The sequence below is a fragment of the Phascolarctos cinereus genome, unplaced genomic scaffold, assembly GCF_003287225.1.
Source record: "Phascolarctos cinereus isolate Bilbo 61053 unplaced genomic scaffold, phaCin_HiC Scaffold_726;HRSCAF=1367, whole genome shotgun sequence".
Taxonomy (NCBI): Eukaryota; Metazoa; Chordata; class Mammalia; order Diprotodontia; family Phascolarctidae; genus Phascolarctos; species Phascolarctos cinereus.
This window is the reverse complement of record NW_027556098.1, coordinates 284,866,485-284,885,681: the sequence shown is the minus strand read 5'-3', so window position 1 is coordinate 284,885,681 and position 19,197 is coordinate 284,866,485. Positions and strand designations below refer to the sequence as shown.

Sequence of the window (19,197 nt, the reverse complement as noted above, 5' to 3'; positions counted from 1 at the left end):
TGACTGCCTGCTCCGTACCCTGGAACACCACTCCTAGGCACAGGTCCTCTCCATTGTCTGCCCTGGATCTATGAGCCAGAACTGGGTAGTGAGCAACAAAACTGCCAGTTGGCAGCTATTTCTGTTCCCTGCCTAAGTTTAGGTCTTTCTATTCTGGATTTGAGAACTTTTCTTATTCTGGTGCACATCCTCTCCCTGTGCTGGAAAAATTCATACTGCTCATTTTGGCTAAACCCTGTCTCCAGTGTCTATAGACCTCTCTGTCTCCCTTTGCTGACCTTGGCAGGGAAAAAAAAATTACTCAGCATGATCTTTTTTCTTTCATTTTTCTATTAGGACTTAGTCTAGTGCTTTTTCTAGATCTGTTTGGAGGAGTTGTGTGCTGCTCCACCATCTAAAGGGCCCCCCGTGGTCACAAACAAAAGGTAGTCATTAATCTTTTTCTCACTTCCCCTGTCTTTTTGGCTCCCTACCCCTTTAATTTTGATGCTACATGCTTCCATTTTTCATTATCTTCACCTGGTTAAACAATACCAGCCATGCTAGCCCTGAAGCTAGGGTAGAAATGTCCCAGCAATGGCAGATTCTAGGGAACCACTACCCAGAGACCCCAAGGCCACATTCAATCAGAGCCACTTATATAAGAAAGAGAATTGGAAGTCAGAAGACTTGAATTATTGAGTTTCAGACTTCTTCCATTTATTACCTAACCTAGGGAATTCACTTCACATCTCTGGGCCTTGGTTTCTTCATCTGCAAAACAAAGAGGATTGGCCTCTAATGACCTTTATAGTTTCTTCCAGCTTTTCATGATCTATCTAATACACTGGGATACAATGAAAAGATCATCATTTTTTATGTCAGAGGACCTTGATTAAAACCCTACCTCTATTACTGATAAGCTGTTTTCTCACCTTTAAAATGGTGGTAGTTACTTATTCAGTGCCATATCAATCAAACTACCAAAGAATTATTTTATAGATCTAGAGAAAAATAGCAACAAAATTCATCTGGAAGAAGAAATGGTTAAGAATATCAAGGGAATCAATAAAAAAGTGAAGGAAGGTGGCCTAGCAGTATCATATTTCAAACTATATTATAAAGCAGTAATCATCAAAACAATCTGTCACTGACTAAGAAACAGAGTGGTAAAACAGAACAGATTAGGTACATAATATACAGTGGTAAATGATCATAGTAATCTAGTATCTGACAAATCCAAAGATCCAAGTTTGAGGGCAAGAACTCACTATTTGACAAAAATTGTTGGGAAAACTGGAAAGCAGTTTGGTAGAAACTAGGCATAGGACAACATCTCATACCATATGCCAAGATAAGGTAAAAATGGGCATACAGTTTAGACATAAAGGATAATATCATAAGCAAGTCGATGGAACGTGAAAAAATTTACATATTGGATCTATGGATAAGGGAATGTCTTATGGACAAATGAAAGATAGAGAGGACCATAGGAAGTAAAATGGATAATTTTGATTATGTAAAATTTTAAGTTTTTGCACAAACAAAACCAATGTGGCCACAATCAGAAAGAAAGCAGGAAATGGGGGAGGAAGGGGGACAAGGATTTTACAGCAAGTTTCTTTGATAAAGTTTCATTTCTCAAATATATAGAGTAGAGCTAAGTTTATAAAAATAAGACCCATCCCTCAATTGATAAATGGCCAAAGGTTATGAATAGGCAGTTTTCAGAAGAAAAACAATCAAGGCTATTGATTGATGTTCAGTAGTTTGGTTTTTTGTTTTTGGCTAGGCAATGGGGTTAAGTGACTTGCCCAGGGTCACACAACTAGTAAGTGTCTGAAAAGAGATTTGAACTCAAGAAGATGAGTCTCTTGACTCTAGGCCCAGAACTCTATCTACTATGCCACCTAGCTGCCCAAACTATAACCAGTCATATGAAAAAAATTCTCTAAATCACTATTGATTAGAAAAATGCAAACTAAAAACAACTCTGAGGTATTAACTTATACCTATCACATTGGCTGACATGACAGAAAAGGAAAACGACAAATGCTGGAGGGGATGTAGGACAATAAGCACATTAACACACTGTTAGTGGAGTTGTGAACTGGTCCAACCATTCTGGAGAATAATTTGGAACTATTAACAAAGGTCTATAAAACTGTGCATACCCTTTGATTCAACAATATCACTACTAAATCTGCTTCCCAAAGATATTAAAGAAATAGGAAAAGGACTTATATGTACAAAAATATTTATAGCAGCTCTTTTTGTGGTGGCAAAGAATTGGAAATTGAGGGGATGCCCAATTTGGGGCATGGCTGAACAAGTTATGGTATATGATTGTGATGGAATACTATTGTGCTATAAGAAATTATGAGCAGGATGGTTTCAGAAAAACCTGGGGAGACTTATATGAACTGATGCAAAGTGAAGCAAGCAGAACCAGGAGACCATTGTACACAGTAAAGCCATATTGTAATGATGATCAACTATGAAAGACTTAGCTATTCTAATCAATGTAATGATCCAAGATAATTCCAAAGGACTCAGAAAAAAAAAAACGCTATCTATATCTAGAGAGAGAATGAATGAACTCTGAGTGCATACTGAAACATACTTTTTTTAAACTTTTTTCTTTTTCGACATGGCTAATATAGAAATATGTTTTGCATGACTTCACATGTATAATTCATATGTGACTTGCCTTCTCAAAGGTTGGGGGAGGGGCAGGAGGAAAGGAAAGAATTAAGAACTGAAAATTTTTAAAAATGAATACTAAAATAAAATATCATTTTTTTCAATGAGAATACTAAACTAGGTAATCCCTGAGGTCCCACTCAGTTCTAAATCAATTATCCTAGAATGAAGACACTTCTGCAATATAGAGGTTCTAACCTCAAATTCACAACCAGTAACTCTTTGGTCATTTGTCTCTCTCACTACGGCCTACTTTTTCTTACCTGGGTAGATCACTCAGAGAACTGTGTACAGTATTGATTTTGCTTGTGTAATAGGAATAATCAGGGAAGTGCAGCTCCATCCTTTCATCTGCTGGGATATTTTCCTTAGAGCTGAACATGTGCATGAAATCTTCTGGTAGGTGGGTCCCTTGTTAAATTACCTTCAAAACCAAAGGTTTCTGGTTGATCCCCAAGTGACACCTCTCTCCCACCCTCGTGACAGAGGATTATGTCAAGGAGCATTGGTCACTGAGAAACAAGAGCTCCCTACTTAATAGACTATAAAGGAAGAGACAGCTTCAACTTTCACTGTAAGCCTCTCTTCTGAACTTGGGACTTGGGGATCAGATAGCTCTCCTTTGGACTTCCTATGAGGGGCAGAAGGTATTTCTTCTTCCCTTGCCCCATGGTAAAAATGGCAGCGAGCACATGTTCTTGCCTATGTCAGCTTGAGGCTAGATCTTAAAAAAAACAACAACAACTTGTTCTTGGGTCCCTCAGACAGTGCCAACTGCCCTGTGGTAGATGTTCCCTTCAGCTACTACAATGTTCTTTTTTTTTTCCAGGCAGTTGGGGTTAAGTGACTCGCCCAGGGTCTCACAGCTAGTAAGTGTCAAGTGTTTGGTCCGAGGCTTGATTTGAACTCAGGTCCACCTGACTTCAGGGCCAGTGCTCTATCCACTGTGCCACCTAGCTGCCCCTACTACAATGTTCTTTACAGAGATGATGACTATGGACAGGAGGATGAGTCCCAGCTATGTACTGGCTTGCCAGAAGCTAAGAACTTTAAGGTAGCTGCTTGAACAGTGCAAAGCTGAGATGAAAGCAAAATAAATGTTCAGCTGTCCCACAAAGTGTTTTATGCTTTAATGTTTTAAATATTAGCTCCTAGGATATTACAAGAGTTCTATATCACGCATCAAGCATTATGTTTCAACTTGTCAATGTACACTTATGAGATTTGTGCATTTATTTCTTTGGTAGTAGAAGAAATAAATAGCTTTGCTATACCTGATCTACTTTGTCCATTGAGCATCTTTATAGAAAAGACCTTGTTCATTCCTTCTGGGGTGTCCTAGACATGAGTCAAATTTCTAGGTGGTGCAGTGGATAGAGCTCCGGCCTTGGAATCAGGAGGACCTGAGTTCAAATCTGACCTCAGACACTTGACACTTACTAGTTGCGTGACTCTGGGCAAGTCACTTAACCCCAATTGCCTCCCCAAAAAGAAAAAAAATTCCAAGCTTTATTTAAGTGCTTGTTCCCAGAGTTCACTATGGGTTAGAGCTGAAATAAGCCAGACACTTTAAGAAAAGAACCAGACTTCTCTCTTTAGGACTTCTCTAGGACTGAATCTAGTCCTTAAGTTGCCCAGAGCTGAGGTAGGAAAGGTGTCCCTGCCCCAAGACCTGTGGAACTTTATATCATTAATGCAAGTGGGGATTCTAAGGTGAATATGCAAGCTGTTTCCTTTCCCCTCTCATGAATAGCTTCTTTAGCCATCACCAAATAACATTTTTTTAAGTCCCTTCTACCTCTCTCTTCAGCATTTAGCCATAAAAATAGGTGGTACAATGAAAAAAGCATTAGGTTTGGCAAAGGAACTGGGTTTAAATTCCAGCTCTGTCACCCATAAGAACTTGATCAAATCACTTAACTTCTTCAGGCTTCAATTTCTTCCTCTGTAATATGAGAAAGCTTACAAGATGACTTCTCAGGTCCCTTCCAACTCCAGTGATCCTATGACCGGGGTATTTACCAGGGAGATTTAAAATTTATCAATGATTTAGATTTCTGGAATAGAAACCACTTAGCACACTGAAAGTCGTCTGGAAAGGAACAGCTGGTAGGTACCTTCAATAATAACAACAAAACCACTGAAGTTTTTTGTAAGTGTAGAGGTATTGGTCTCGATATCCTGTCTCGAGCCTAAATTCAAAACCTCGGAATTCCTAAACCCATTCTGTCTTCACGGTTTTTTTGAGGCTTTTTTGTTGCCCCACAATCATCAGAATTTACAGTCACACCCTCTCTCCATCCCTTCTTTCTGATCCAGACATAGTTCCAATGCTTCTATCCCTGCCGAAGAGATCCCAGTGGAATGCTGATCTCAGTTCACAAAATGTTCAAGGCTGGAAGATAGCATAGAAATGTAAAATCATAAATGATGTCATGTCCATGGTGTGTGTCTGGTTCCTGCAGATCTCCTGGCTTAATGATTAATTAGAATAGCCCAAAAGGCCTGCTCAACGATGTGGGCCCAGATGAAGGGCCCTGAAACACTGGCAATAGCACACCACAAAGGTACTTATCTCTGTTCGTTAGGTACTATTCCAAATACTTGCTCCCCTCCAGTAAAAATAGGAAGCTAGTCTCTGTCATTTCAAAGTTTCTCTTGGCCACAATATTCACCTTAGCAGGAAAAAGAAAGAAGAATTTGCATTCTAGTTGTGTCCAATCCAGTTGCTGACCTTTGACTTCTCTATATCTTTCTGCCCTTTCTATCTCACCCCCCCGGCTCAGCCACATGCTCTGGGAAATATTCCCTCATTTGTGTAGTAGGAATGATCAAGAGAGGACTAGAGCTCCTCCCATTGAGTTGAGTCTGTGCTAAACTCTCTGAGGAGGGATAAGCAGACTGATGGGAAGACACAGGGAATTCATCATTAACCCCCAATGCCTAGCCTAGAGACAGGAACCTCCTCCTTGAATCTAAGTTACCAATCATCTTTGAGATAACCCCACCTGCATTCACTGGGGAACAATGAGTTCCTGTGCCCTCCCAACAAGGTAGAACCACCACCCTTAGCCACTAATTATCTCTGAAGCAGCCTTTAATCACTGGTGTGTCCATTTCAAGAATTATGAGCCCTTTTCCTATTTTGTTTTCAATGGAAAGAAGAATATCACAAAATCATAGGCTCAAAGATTTAAAGATGGAAGGAGCTTTGGAAGCAATCCACCATTTCATGTTAGAGATAAGAGCACTGAGACCCAGCAAGGTTATAGGACTTGCCCAGGATCACAGAGATATTAAGTGACTGAATCAAGATTGTAACTCCTGTCTTACTCTCTGCATTCTAGAGCTTGGTGCATGCACATCCTTCAGCAAGAGGCCAGAGCTCATATCCAGCTCCTTGGGGGGGTGATCCAATCAAGCAAATAAGGGATTCCCTGCCACGCTTATAAATTTCTTTGGGAATCTCAGATGTAAGGCTCCTTTTTGGGAAAAAAAAATAATCCAAGCTGGATAAAGAAAACATATTAAATAATTACTTTTGATGGTCACAAAGTCCCACTGCCCAGGGATGTTGGCCAGAGGAGACAAGTGAGCAGGGCTCATCTTGTCATGAGAAATATGAGAGCCTTTAGAAGCCCAGGTTCTCATCTGGGTGAAGCTGACAAACCCATTTATACTTCTGAGATGTTTTCAATCCTAGGGCTTTCCATTTCCCATGGTGGTGAATGATTTCAGAGCAAACCATCAAAATTAGTTGTTACCTTGGCCTATAGTTTTAAGATTTAACTCAATCAACTCTGAACTGGCCAGCAGGCCTTCTTCTCCCTTAGGAGGGGTTGCCCTATTCAACAGAGCTCTAAGTTAAACAGATTCCTCTCCAGAGATTTATTTTGTTCCCAAAACAAACTGAATCGTGCAACCACAGCAGCATCAGCTTCCCTTATCAGGAGGCCCAAATTGCGTCCAAAGACAGACTGGAACATAAAATCCCAAGGTAATAAAAACAAGGACCCAAGGCTTTAATTTCCTAGTACTTGACTCAATACTTAGTACAGCTGTAGTGGGCTGATTTGGAAACAAAACGATAAGCAACCCAATGACCATTTTCTGAATGAGGCTGTCTCCACACCCTCTGCTTCTAAGGTTTGATGCTTCTAAACAAGGTAGTTTTTTTTTTCTTTTGCTCACCTGGACCTTCTGGTTGCCCATTTCAACATCCCTCCATTAAGGTGACTCTGATTATTTACTAAGCCTTCAAAGTATGCTGGGTTCAGCAGAGAATGTGCCAGAAACCTGGTCCCTGCCTTTTAGTAGGGTACCAGCTTTTCAAAGAACAAGTTTCCAAAGTGTTTAAGAGTTTGATTTTATAAGACGACTAGTAATTATTGTGGGTAATTAAACAACTTATTGCTATGAGCCTACATTTTCCCCTAACAGACTCATACTGTAGGGTTGGGAGGAGCTTCGCTTTTTCTGGTAGATGAAGCAAAAATAAAGGGCCTTTGTTTGCATTTGCTTTTCTCCTATTTCCTATAGCATCAGTGGAAAGGCTGATGGATTTGGAGCCAAGAGCCTTCAGTTCAAATCCATGCTCAACTGCTTGCTACCCACACAACTCTGGGTAAGTCACTAAACTTCTGGGCCTCAGTTTCCTCATCTGTAAAGGGAAGGGTTTCATCTAATGGTCTCTATTGCCCTTTCCAGCTCTAGATCAATGACTCTCTGATTTAGAAGCGAAAGGAAGTACAGGCTAACCACTTCCTTTTTCAGATGATGGATTGAGGCCTACAGATAATTATCCTGGAGAAGATTCAGTTGAGAAGAAAGTGGGAGGATCAGCACAGTTGCCAAGGCAGAGAGAAGTCTAATCATAGCCAAGAGGCCCCAGTCACACTGGAGAAGGGGTGGCCCACCATCTTGAAATAACCCCAGAGGTGGCAGCCTAGAGGTCCTGGTGCCACATACCTCTAGGTGAGATACCAACAGCAGTTACTGAAAGAAGGATGCCCGCCCCCGACAGTGGCACCCTAGAGTAAAACCCTGTTCCCCTTCTCCCCCCACAGCCCTCATTAATTATAGCTCCTGATCCAAAGTTACAAAGGTAATAAGAGGCAGAGCCAGGACATGAAACCAGGTCTTCCAACTCTGCATAACCTTTCTTCCTGAAATTTCACACGCCATTTAGATGTATTTTGTTCCCTGAGAACATTCTCTCCATGAACTTCAACAAAATAAATTTCTGCAGTGGAAGCATCTTTTTGTTTTCAAACTTCAAAATGAGATTACAGCATATAATATGTCTAGAGACCAGGTGTCAAAGGGAACAAGCAGCCTTTTTCCACTACACATATACTAGTCCTTGCAGAAAGGTTAATCTTTCTCTTCCCACCGAACAAAATAGGAAATGGGCATATGATTTTTTTAAAGTTGACAGTAAAATTTTTTTTAATTGTCAAGTTAAATATATTTGCTTTCATTCTTTTTTCTTTAAAAAAAAATTCTAAATGAGTCAGACACCAAAGAAAAGGAAAACAAAAAGGTCTCCAGAGGTTTCATGCATATTTTGCAAAGTACAGATAAAAGGCAGTGGGTTGGATCAGATATTTACTTGCATCATTCTCCTTTGACTAGCCATCTGGGGGACTTTCCATCCTGAATAAGAAGGCTGACAGATCAGCAGGCAGCTCTAAGCCCAGGACACATGACTATGCTACCAGGCCTCAGAGTCTTCACTTTTTTTTCCCTTTGATATTTTCATGGCAAGGTTATAGGAAAGTTAGTGTAATGACTGAACAGAAAACTTTATAACAAGTGATGTTATGGTTGCAGAGTACCAATGATCAAGCCCCTCTTGACAGAGAGGTGATGGACTCAATATGTAGAATAACATTTTTTTACACCAACAATGGTGGGAATTTTGTTTTACTGTGCATATTTGTTACAAGAGTTTTATCTACTTTCTTAAAATTGAGGATTGAAGAGGGAGATGGGAGAGAAAATAAAGGTTTGCTAATTGAAAAAAAAAAAGTCTTTTAAACTGGTGGGATATGTATATGTGTGTTTTAGGTTTTACACAGAAATATTTATTTTGAAAGGTACAATCATAAATATACAAACTTCCTTCCCCAACATGTAGGAAGCATAATCTCTCCCTTGAACCACCATAGTCTCTGGGGAGATGAAGGGGATTAGGTTCATAGTGTAGCTCAGTTCCCATAGTCATTCTGTTGTTTCAGTCCTGATTCTTCATGACCCCATTTTGGGGTTTTCTTGCCAAAGAGACTGGAGTGGTTTGCCATTTCCTTCTCCATCTCATTTTATAAATGAGGAACTAAAGTAAACAGGGTTAAGTGACTTGCCCAGGGTCACACAACTAGTAAGCATCTGAGGATGGATTTGAACTCATAAAGAAGAGTCATCTTGATTCCAAGCCCAGTGTTCTATTCACTGTGCCAACTAGCTGCCCTGGTTTCCATAGACCACAGTCCTATTTCCTAGTTCAAACCCCTCCTCCAGCTCCAGTCCCAGATACCCTACCTTCTCAGAACTTGATACCTAATATCCAAAGTGAGTTTTCCTCAATGGGCTGGTCAGTGACGTTAGACCACTGCACCCTAGCTACTGCAAATATATTTCCAAGAGTACCACACTTAATCCAGACAACCATCTAAACTGGAAAGTGATTTTACACCCAGCCACAACTCCTGGGAGTTATCTGTCCCAAGTGGCTTATTGTATTCAGATTTTTTGATTGTCCCTCTAGTCCCAAGTGAGCAAGAGACAGAGTAAGAGCAGCCCTGATCAGACATTAGCCTGCTTTAGCTAGTCTCCAGTCAGTGGGAAAATTCCATGGACTTGGAATAGCCTTGGTCTACCCTGAAACTACCAGAATCATTTGTTACTGCAGTAAGAATCAGTTCAATAAACATTTATTAAACCTCTGCTTTGTGCAAGACTTTTGGAGTTTTAGACCAGACCTGTGACTTCACTGAAATAGGGAAATGGCATTAAAGAGCTTCCCTTCAGCAATGCCAAGGAGGGAGGAAGGGAGGGAGAAAGGAGCAAGGAGGGGGAGAAGAGGAGGGGGAAAGGGAAGAAGGGGAGGGGAGGACAGCAAAGGAGGAGAGAGGAGGGGCTCCAGAGGGGCCTCCTTCAGGAAGACGTGGGTTCAGGTCCTGCCTCTGCTCAGTACCCTCTGTATGATTCTGAACAAGCCACTGAACCTCTCCATGGGAGACAAAGACAGGCAAATTATGGAGCAGGTGTTCACCAGCATTTGGCAGAAGAAGTTCCTTACTAGGTACTTCCTACATAGACGAAATCATGGTCCAGTTGGAAAAAAAAAAAGAAGAAGATGGTTCTAAATGTGAAGTTAAACTGAGACAAACAGAGGTGAATGACTTGCCCAAGGTCACACAGCTTGAATTCAGGTCTTCCTGACTATGGGCCCAGCATTCTTTCCACAGTGCCAACTAGACACCCCATTGCTAATCTGGTGACAACTACTCCAAATTCCCCAGATCCATGGTCCTTGTCATATGCTTACAAAGCTTAGTGTCTTGTTTTATTTGGTTTTGTTTGGTTTAGGTTTTTGGGGGGGGGTTGAGGAGGAGGGGGGAAATAAGAGGAATGAATGCAATGGATTGCAGTCCATGGGGAAAACTACTCTTTTACCTGAGAGGTGTGAAACCCAGAGCCCATGAGTTAGAAAGAGAATTCTAGGCAAAGCCCTGTCAAGAAATCAACTACTAAGTGACTTGCCCAGGGTCACACAGCTAAGTAAGTGTCTGAGGCCAAATTAGAATTCAGGTCCTCCTGACTCCAGGCCCAGCACTCTATCCACTGCACTACCTAGCTGCTGCCTTCATTCAACTTGACCCACAGTTAAAGGAAGGCCTGACCTTTAGTTCTCACTCAGTCCCTAATTGGCTGTGTGACCTTGGGCAAGTCACTAAACCTCTGGGTCTGTTTTCTCATCTGTAAAATTAAAGAGTTGGACTTGATAATCTCAAACTTTCCTTCGTAACTCTAACATTCTGAAGCTAAACTTGGCCAAACTCTACATTCTTTGACTGCTTTAGGGTTTTTTGTTTGTTTGTTTTTTGTTTTGAGGAAAAGAGAAAAGAGAGGAAAGAAAGTTTTCCAAAGACCAGGGAAAAACCACAAGGGCTTTTGTTAGAATGTTAATATCTACTCTTTTGTCTTAACATCCAAACAAGGTTTAACAGTCTGATAGTCTGAGCCTTGCAAGCTTAGACTGAAAAAAAAAACTATTGTGCAAGGTCTGACCTAATTAAAATAGCTATTCATTTGAAGTGTCTTTGACTTGAGCTAATGAAAAAAAAAAGCCCACAATGTAAGCTTTTTAACATATATAAAATTCACTGCTAAGATTTTCACTCTTCCAGTTGTCAGAAATCTAGATTCTTGGAGAATATCAGACTAGATCCAGAATTTTACTCATGCCAGGGACAGAAGAAAGGCAGACTCTCCCAAGGAACTGTCTGTGCTCATTGGCTCTATTTCCTCATCACCCCTTCATTCCCCAGCCCCTAGTAATCTGTCTCCAAATGGTCCCACTCCACTCAAAGGGTTTTCAGAAGAGTCATCAATGACCTCTGAACTGCTTAATCCAATGACTTTCTCATAGTCTTTATCCTTATTAAGATTTTTTGCAGTATTTGCTATTGTTGGCTACCTCCATCTTCCAAGCTATTTTTCTCCCTTGGCTTCCACAAAATTGTTGTCTTCTGGTTCTCCTTCTAACTATCTGACTATTTCTTCTCAGACTCCTTCAATGGTTTATTTCCCATTCACTCTTCTGGACATTCCTCCAGCTCATCAATCTCCTTCCTGAAATGTAGCACCCAGAATAGAACACACACAAAAAAACTTTAATATGGTATGAGCAAAGCAGTATACAACACGGCTATAGAATCCTGTGTGAGAGAGGCATCATGAAGTATTGGATATAGTATAAAAATTGGAGTCAGAAAGACCCAGGATCAAATTTCACCACAGGCCCCCTGTGCAGCTCTTCAATGAGTTACTTAATCTCTCCTATGTCTCAGTTTGTTTATCTGTAAAATGGGGATAATAATAACAACTGCCTCAAAGGGCCACTGTGAATATGAAATAAGATAATATGTAAAGCATTTTGCAAACTTTAAAGATATCATCCATAATTATTATATTCTGTAAAATTCCCTCAATGTTGCCTAAGATTATATTAGCTTATTTGTCTGCCTTTTTCACTATTGATTTTTATCTCCCCAATATATCAGTTTATCAGTCTAAAATGTAAAGAATATTTGTGATCTGTTTCCCATAGTTAAATTCAATTAAGTAAAAAATGTATTGAGTACCTACTAGTATCAACAATCTATAAGGGACGATCAACAAGGGATGCAAATGGGGGGGAGGGGAAGACAAATAACAGTCCATACCTTCAAAGAGTTCGCAGTCTTTTAGGGAATGGGGGAGTTCCACAGTTAAGAGTGAAAAGAAGAAGTAGCAAAGAATAACAAAAGCACTGGTCAGAGAGGTAGGCTAGATGGTAGGCTTCATGAAGGCAGGAATTGCTTTCACTTTTGAGAAAGTAAAATTGAAAGTAAAAATGAAATGCACAAAAGTTTTTACTTTTGTAACCCCTGTACCTAGCACGTAGTAGGTGCTTAATAAATGCTTGTTAATTGATTGATCAAATCTGTGGAAATAATACATCATCACAATTATTATAGCCATCTTGGCTAATGACTAGTGAGATGCCAGTGTCCAAAATACCTAATTCTATCTCGCCCAGGAAAACAACTCTATCTCTGATTTATTCCCTGACAGCTCTTCAAAACAATAAAACCTCTTTCAGAATAAGAATTCCCTGTTTCTTGGGAGAGGTGACGCATTGTACAAGATGGGGCATCAGGAGACCCAAATTCTGGTCCCAGCTCTCTCGATGGCTAGCTGTGTGACTTTGGGGAAATCATTCGGGCTCTCTGGGGTTCCATTTCTTTGTCTATAAAAGATCTAGATGATCTCTTAAATTCCCTTCCAGGTTAAAATTTCTTCCCATTTGTTCGTTGCATGTTATGTGTTCCCACATATCTTAAGTCAGGAAATTTAATGTAACTTAATTCAACTCAGTCCAATCTAAAGAGATAAAAAACAAAATTTAAGCATCTAATTCAGGAAGGCACAAAGTTTAACTAAGACAACTCTTGCCTTTAAGAAGTGTACAGTGGACTGAGTGAATATTCTCAATTATAACAGTTTGGGGAAAAGGGAGGAATCATTGGAGGAAACAGGGACTTGTTCTCCTGTGCATGCAGTTAACTACAGCCTGAACCCTGAAGTTACTGGGGCTGGAGTCAGAAATCCTAAATTTAAATCTGGCCTCAGACACTTACTAGCTATGTGACCCAGGACAAATCACTTTAACCTCTGTTTACCTCAGTTTCCTCAAAATGGGGATAATAATAAGAGCACCTTACCTCCTTAGGTTGTTGTGGGACAAAAATGAAATAACAATTGTAAAGCATCTAGCTGAATACCTGGCACATAGTAAGCACTATATAAATGTTAGCTATTATTGTTATTATTATTAGAGAATATGCTAAAGAATGATAACAAATTCTATATAGATCACTTAAATAACACCTTTAAACAATTCAAAGCAGGCGGCTGTAGGTAATTCACCAAATACATATTGAGCATCCACCAAGTACAAAGCACTGGGTTAATCTCAGTTCACATAGATCGGTGAGACAGATCAATGCGGTAAAACTTTCTTGGTTGTGAGTTGGTGCTAATTCAGAGAGGCCCTTAGGCTAAAGTTCTGTTTGCTCTATCTACAGATAAAGGATTTGCTAAGCAAATGACTAAGGTTGTGGGTGGCCTGGTTTAACTTTCTTAAAAGAACAGACCTTTTGAAGTGATAATTTACATTCTGATTGTGTTCATAGGATAATAGATTTAGAGCTAGAAGGAAGTTTATAGGTCATCTATTCTAGCCCCCTCCCCCATTTTAAAGATGAAGAAACTGGGGCTCAGAGAAATTAAATGACTGGCTTATAACGCCAAACAAATAACATATTGAAAGAGCTCACATTTGAATCCAGATCCTCTCTCTTCAGGATGATATTTGCGTAATGGGGGATGGTCTGGTGCAGAAGCAGACCCCATCACCTCACCTGGCTGATTCAACCTCTCTATGTAAAGGTTAGGCGCCTGCTTTCAGGGGGCTTGTCAGAGGGCTTTCAGGTATGAGCATTTTGTAACTGGATGCTGGTCAGGTAACCACCTGGTGAATGGGAGGCTTTTTGATTAGTATGGAGAAACCTGCTTCTGGCCTCCTTCTGTAACTGTCCCTCGAACGAGTCCCTTTGGGCTACTCCATTCCTGCAGGTATGATTTCTTTGCCCACAGTATCTAATGAAGGACCATGCTGACAGGGAACAGACCATGTGACTTTCTTCTCTATGATGCCGTGTGGTCCAGAAAGGCAGGCCTCCCACTTTTGCTTCTGCTTTTGTTCTTTTCCATTCTAGTTGAAAGAAAGAAGAGTCTGACCTTGAGTTTTGAAAGTCTGGAAGGCATTTAGGAACACCCATTCCAGAGTCTGGGTTTCAAGACAAGAAAAGACCTTCAGAACCTCAGCCCAGCAGTGGCTGAAATGAGGACTACCTTCATCTCAAGATGGTGCAATAGATAGAGCACTCTGCCTGGAGTAAGGAAGAAGATCTGAGTTCAAATCCAGACTCAGACACTTCCCAGCTTCGTGACTGTGGGCAAGTCACTTAATTTCTGCCTGCCTTGGTTTCCTTATTTGAAAGATGAGGCTAATAATGGCACCTACCTTACAAGGTTGTTGTGAGGTTCAAATCAGATAATTTTTGTTAGACTTTTCATAAATGCTTCCATCACCACCACACTCCATCCCTACCCCCACCTCCACACCCTTTATCCAGAAGTCATACCGCATATGGTCATGAATTTGGTTGGACCAAGGATATGTGGGAACTGAGCTAAATTGAGTCTACTCCCCCCCACCGCCAGAGACCAAGGTGGTATAGGAGAAAGCATGACTCCTGGCACTTGGGAAAATGTTTGTAAATTTGGCCCTACAGTTTAAAGATGCTGGAACCAGGGAGCTAATCAGTGATTCCAAACACTGGGGAGAACTCAGAGGGTGGGGGCTCCAGCCAATGGCAAACAACAGAAAAGACACCCTCAACTCCTGAAGGTGACACTATAGACCCCTGAGAGGCAAATGTAACAGGCCTGGCTATGACTTGAGAGCCAGAGTATTGGCTACATTTGTTAAAGCAGATCTCCAAAGATCTTGGCCTTGGATGATAGCTAAGTTTTCTACCAGGTCTAAAATTCAATGACTTTATGACCTCTATTTGCAAATACTTTGCTTAGTTGTACTGTATTTGAAAGTAATACCTCAGCCTTCCTTTTAAATATATTCAGTAACTCAGTCTTTTCATTATTTCAGGAAAGCTTTTCTCCAGGTAGTCCTAATTTGCATTTCATTGGTCAAGGACAGAGAGTCAGATATATCTGGGGCTGGGATTCAGGCTTCTTAATTCCAGTTCCTTCTTTTCTGTTGCTGCTCACCAGATCTCTGTGCTTTCTGAGAACTACTTAAGACACTGAAAAAAGAGAAGGAAAGATGGGAAATGTCTTTCTTTTTCTTTTTTCTTTGAAGTGTACTTTTAAAAAAATGTACTTAGCCGCCCACAAGAAAGCAAGTACTGAGTTATAGATTGCCTAAGAGTGCTGGGCAGGCTGATGAGTTTAGTGGAATCTGGGAAGGAGGTGTAATAAATTGTCTTGCTTTCTTTGGACAGAGTAACCCTTTGGCTCCTACTCTCCACCTGCATTGCCATCACTGCCTACTAACAGGGAAACATCAGGGCAATGGATGAAAGAAAAGGTTGAGCTCATCCCTGTAGTTGTCCAAAGCAAGCCTGCCCAGTGGCGCTGCACCTCACTGCAAGTCAGAATCACCAACTTCCTATTTGCACTTTAATTTTAAAATATCCACGCTGTTCTTATTTTAGTGCGATTAAATAATGACGTGTCTGACTCACAAGTGAAATAATAGCTATTGAGTTTCAAAATACATCTCATCTGAAAAAGTCTTAAAACACCAGGGCCAAATTCAAAGTCTGTATTGATCCTTGAGTACAGTTAACATGCAAAGGAGATGCCGAGAAGTGCTAGAAAACAATTTGTTTCTAGCCTTCAGGTGTTTCTAAGAGGGCAACAGTTAAATGCTGTTTTTATTCTCATTCATGCCCTTCCTCAGTTTTCAACCAACACATTGCCGGGCTCAGAACTGACATCCACCAGGATGCTGGTCGGTATGCAAATCAGTTTAAATGCATGCACGTTCTCTAATGCACTTCTCAGGGCTAGGAGCCATCGAGTTTCGGCTTCAAGAGCCAAGGAAGTGCGAACAACTCCCCGCTTTTCAAAGCCGAGCTAGCTTTTGCTAGGAAACAGCCTAGCAGAATCCCTGCACTGGTTGATTCATTCTTCCTCCTGATTGGTTGTTCCCTTTTACCACTGACATCATCCTGTTGCTGGGTGGAAAACTTCTGAAGCACAGCGCCGGATACTGATTTCCGAGAATCATGCAGGAGACTTGGTGCTTTGCAGGGGAATCAGATTATTGAGCCAAATAGGTTTTTGAAGATTTCTTTTGCTTGTGTGGTAGAAACACTCATTTTGTGATCCCTTAAACTGTAATTTAGTAAATGCTTTGGTATGGAGTTCTCTCTGTTTTACTCTCTTCCCGCCCCACCCCCACCCCATCCCCCAGGTACAAGATAATAAGACCTTGGGGGAGGGAGGGCAAAACCAACGCAAACCCATTCTCAGCATTTCTTTCAGCAGTTATTTTTCCCCATCCTTAGACGTCCTCTCCTCCCCCACCCCCTTGTAGCTGGTTTTCTAGTTATTTTGTTTTTGCTTTTCCTAATGAGGCCAGAGCTGGTCTGTGACAATGCCTCGGTCTCTATGAAATGAATCTAAATTGTAGATTTATCCCATAATTCATCGATTCAACAGGCATTATTAAGTGCATACTATGTATACTACACACACAGTACCAGATCGACACTTCGCTAGGTGCAGGAGATAAACAAAGACAAAACGAAAAAAAAAACCGCTTCTGTCCTCATCTAATGGGGGAAACACAACTCGTAGGTAGAAAATTAAATACGTACAAAGAAATTTCCAAGGCGGAGGGTACTGGTCTAATATCAAAGGCAATTTGTTATCCTCAGAGGAGGGGGAAAGGTTGCAGAGGGAATAATGGAAGGGTGGGTTAAAGTAGGATAAGCGGATACGGTGAAAGATCAAGATGACTCCGAAGGGTTTTCAGGGAGCAGGGAATGGTAACCACAGAACGATAACCAATTTATGACGCAGATTGACAGAATCTCACCCCTCACAGTAGCAAGGGTACTGTTGGTTTAATTATCATTCCATGAGCAAGAAGTGGAAAAGGGGAGAGAGGGAGAAAGCACGTACCTAGCTAAGGCAGGGAGAATGATGAGTCCCTGGTCCTGCCGGATAGGCAAAGCAAGGTCTCCAATCCTCAGCAAGGTCAGCTCTGCTCCAGGGCTCACTTCAGTGTTGATTAAATGATGGCCCCAAAGATGAGGGATACTCTGAGTCCCTAACCTAGAGTCCACGAACGTTTTTTTTTCAGTGTATTTTGATAAATGCATAGCTATATAATCTGTTTTCTTTGTAATCCTACGTGTTTTATGCCTTTTAAAAACATTATTCTGAGAAAAGATCCATAGGTTTCATCAGACTGTCAAATGTGTCTATGCCACAAAAGAAGGTTAAGAACCCCTGCTCTGAAGGATCCTTGCTTTTAGACTGGTGATTAGGTTTGGATGAAGGGCAGCAGAGCAGATCAAGAGTGCCTGCTTCCGACAGATGGTCAAGGCAGGGGCGGGTAGAATCCTGGGGCCTGTCTGCTTATAGGAAGGAAAAGCTTGTTTGTGCTGCTTGACCTCCAATTACCAATTATCTGCCCTAGGGCTTATTCTAATGTTCAATAAATTATCTTCCCCAAGGATGGGAAAAACTAGGAAAAATCTTCTGGACCCTTCTATAGAGGAATTCAGAATAAGTCACTGGCCCCTTTATCCTCACAGCACATTCTGTGAGACAGAAGTAGCGTTGAGGAAACTGAGGTAGCATGGAATGATCCAATGTCTTACATGGTCCCCACAACAAGTCTGTAGCAAAACTAGTCACAGGGGTTGGCTATCTTGATTCTCTTCTACCCAGTTCCATTTTCCCCAAACAATTGGCTAACTTAAAAAGAAAAATGTTCAAATGTTCATTTGCAGTAGAAATGTTCCCAGAAACAAGTTTATCTAGGCTTTCAAATGCATCTTGCTGTTCTGTGCAGCTTTGGTTGGAAAAAGACCTAACAATTTAGATGCACATTTGCATATTACATAAGTGTTCTATAAAAGGGGCAAGATTTTCTAGGAGCTGTTTTATTTTAATTTTAATGGGAAAAAAACTATCAAAAATAGCAGCTAGGAACCAGCTTGGTAACTTAACTTTAGAAAACAGAAACACTTCACTGGTGACACCAAAGGCTCATAATAAAAATGGGGAGATCTAGTCATTCCCCTGCCTTCACTTGGCTTAGCCCATCTTTCTCTTTCTTGGCATCCACTTCTCTAAACTACTTCTTCCTTCTAAAAGATGGTTGGAATATTCCAGAACCCTTAGGTCATTTCTACTTAAGACGTAAAGAACTGGATCCATGAATTTTCTCTGAGGACCTCACCAGATTTTGTGTGATTCAGATAAGAAAAACCCCTACTCCAACACTTGGGCTTTAAAAAAAAATCTCAGGAGTGTTTTTGCATGACTGTACATGTATAATCTATATCAAATTGCTTGCCTTCTCAAGAAATAGAGAGAGGAGGGAGGAAAGAAAAGAATTTGGAACTCAAAAATAAATTTGTACATGTTAAGCATTTTGGTTTTTGGGTAATTAAAAAATTAAATTCAGGTAATTAAAAATTAAATATTAAATTTAAAAATTAAATTAAAAAAGAACAAATGAATGCTTTTTTTAAAACTATCAGGAGCAGATTTTTTCTTTTAATTCAATTCACCATACTATATAAAACCTATTATGGGAATACAAAGACAAAAATTAAATAATCACTGCTTACACAGGATGAGGGGAGGCAGGAGAGAATTCAACGTGTACACAAGTAAATAAATACAAAGTCTATGTAAAGTTATACAAAGTAGTTTAGAGACTAAGAGAACGCTAATAGTCTGGTTGGGGGAGGGATCATGAAAGGTCTTTATGTTCCAGGCAGCACCTGAGCTGTGCTTGATTCTAAGGGGCAGAGGTAAAGGAGTATATTCAAGGGATGAGGGACAACTCTATGTCTTGGTACAGAGGAACAGAAGTGGGGGTGGAATATAGAATATCCTGCAGGGAGAACAATTAGA

General features: G+C 40.6%; 1 long non-coding RNA gene across 2 annotated transcripts in view; it reads right to left on the bottom strand.

Moving 5' to 3' along the window:
- Positions 1-17,668, bottom strand: part of LOC110218121 (uncharacterized) — a 211,235-nt gene extending 193,567 nt beyond the window's left edge. For both annotated transcript variants that reach the window (XR_002327203.2, XR_002327202.2), the window contains exon 1: positions 17,227-17,668. This is a non-coding gene — a long non-coding RNA (uncharacterized LOC110218121). The remainder of the gene's footprint in view (positions 1-17,226) is intronic.
- Between the last annotated feature and the right edge of the window lie 1,529 nt (positions 17,669-19,197).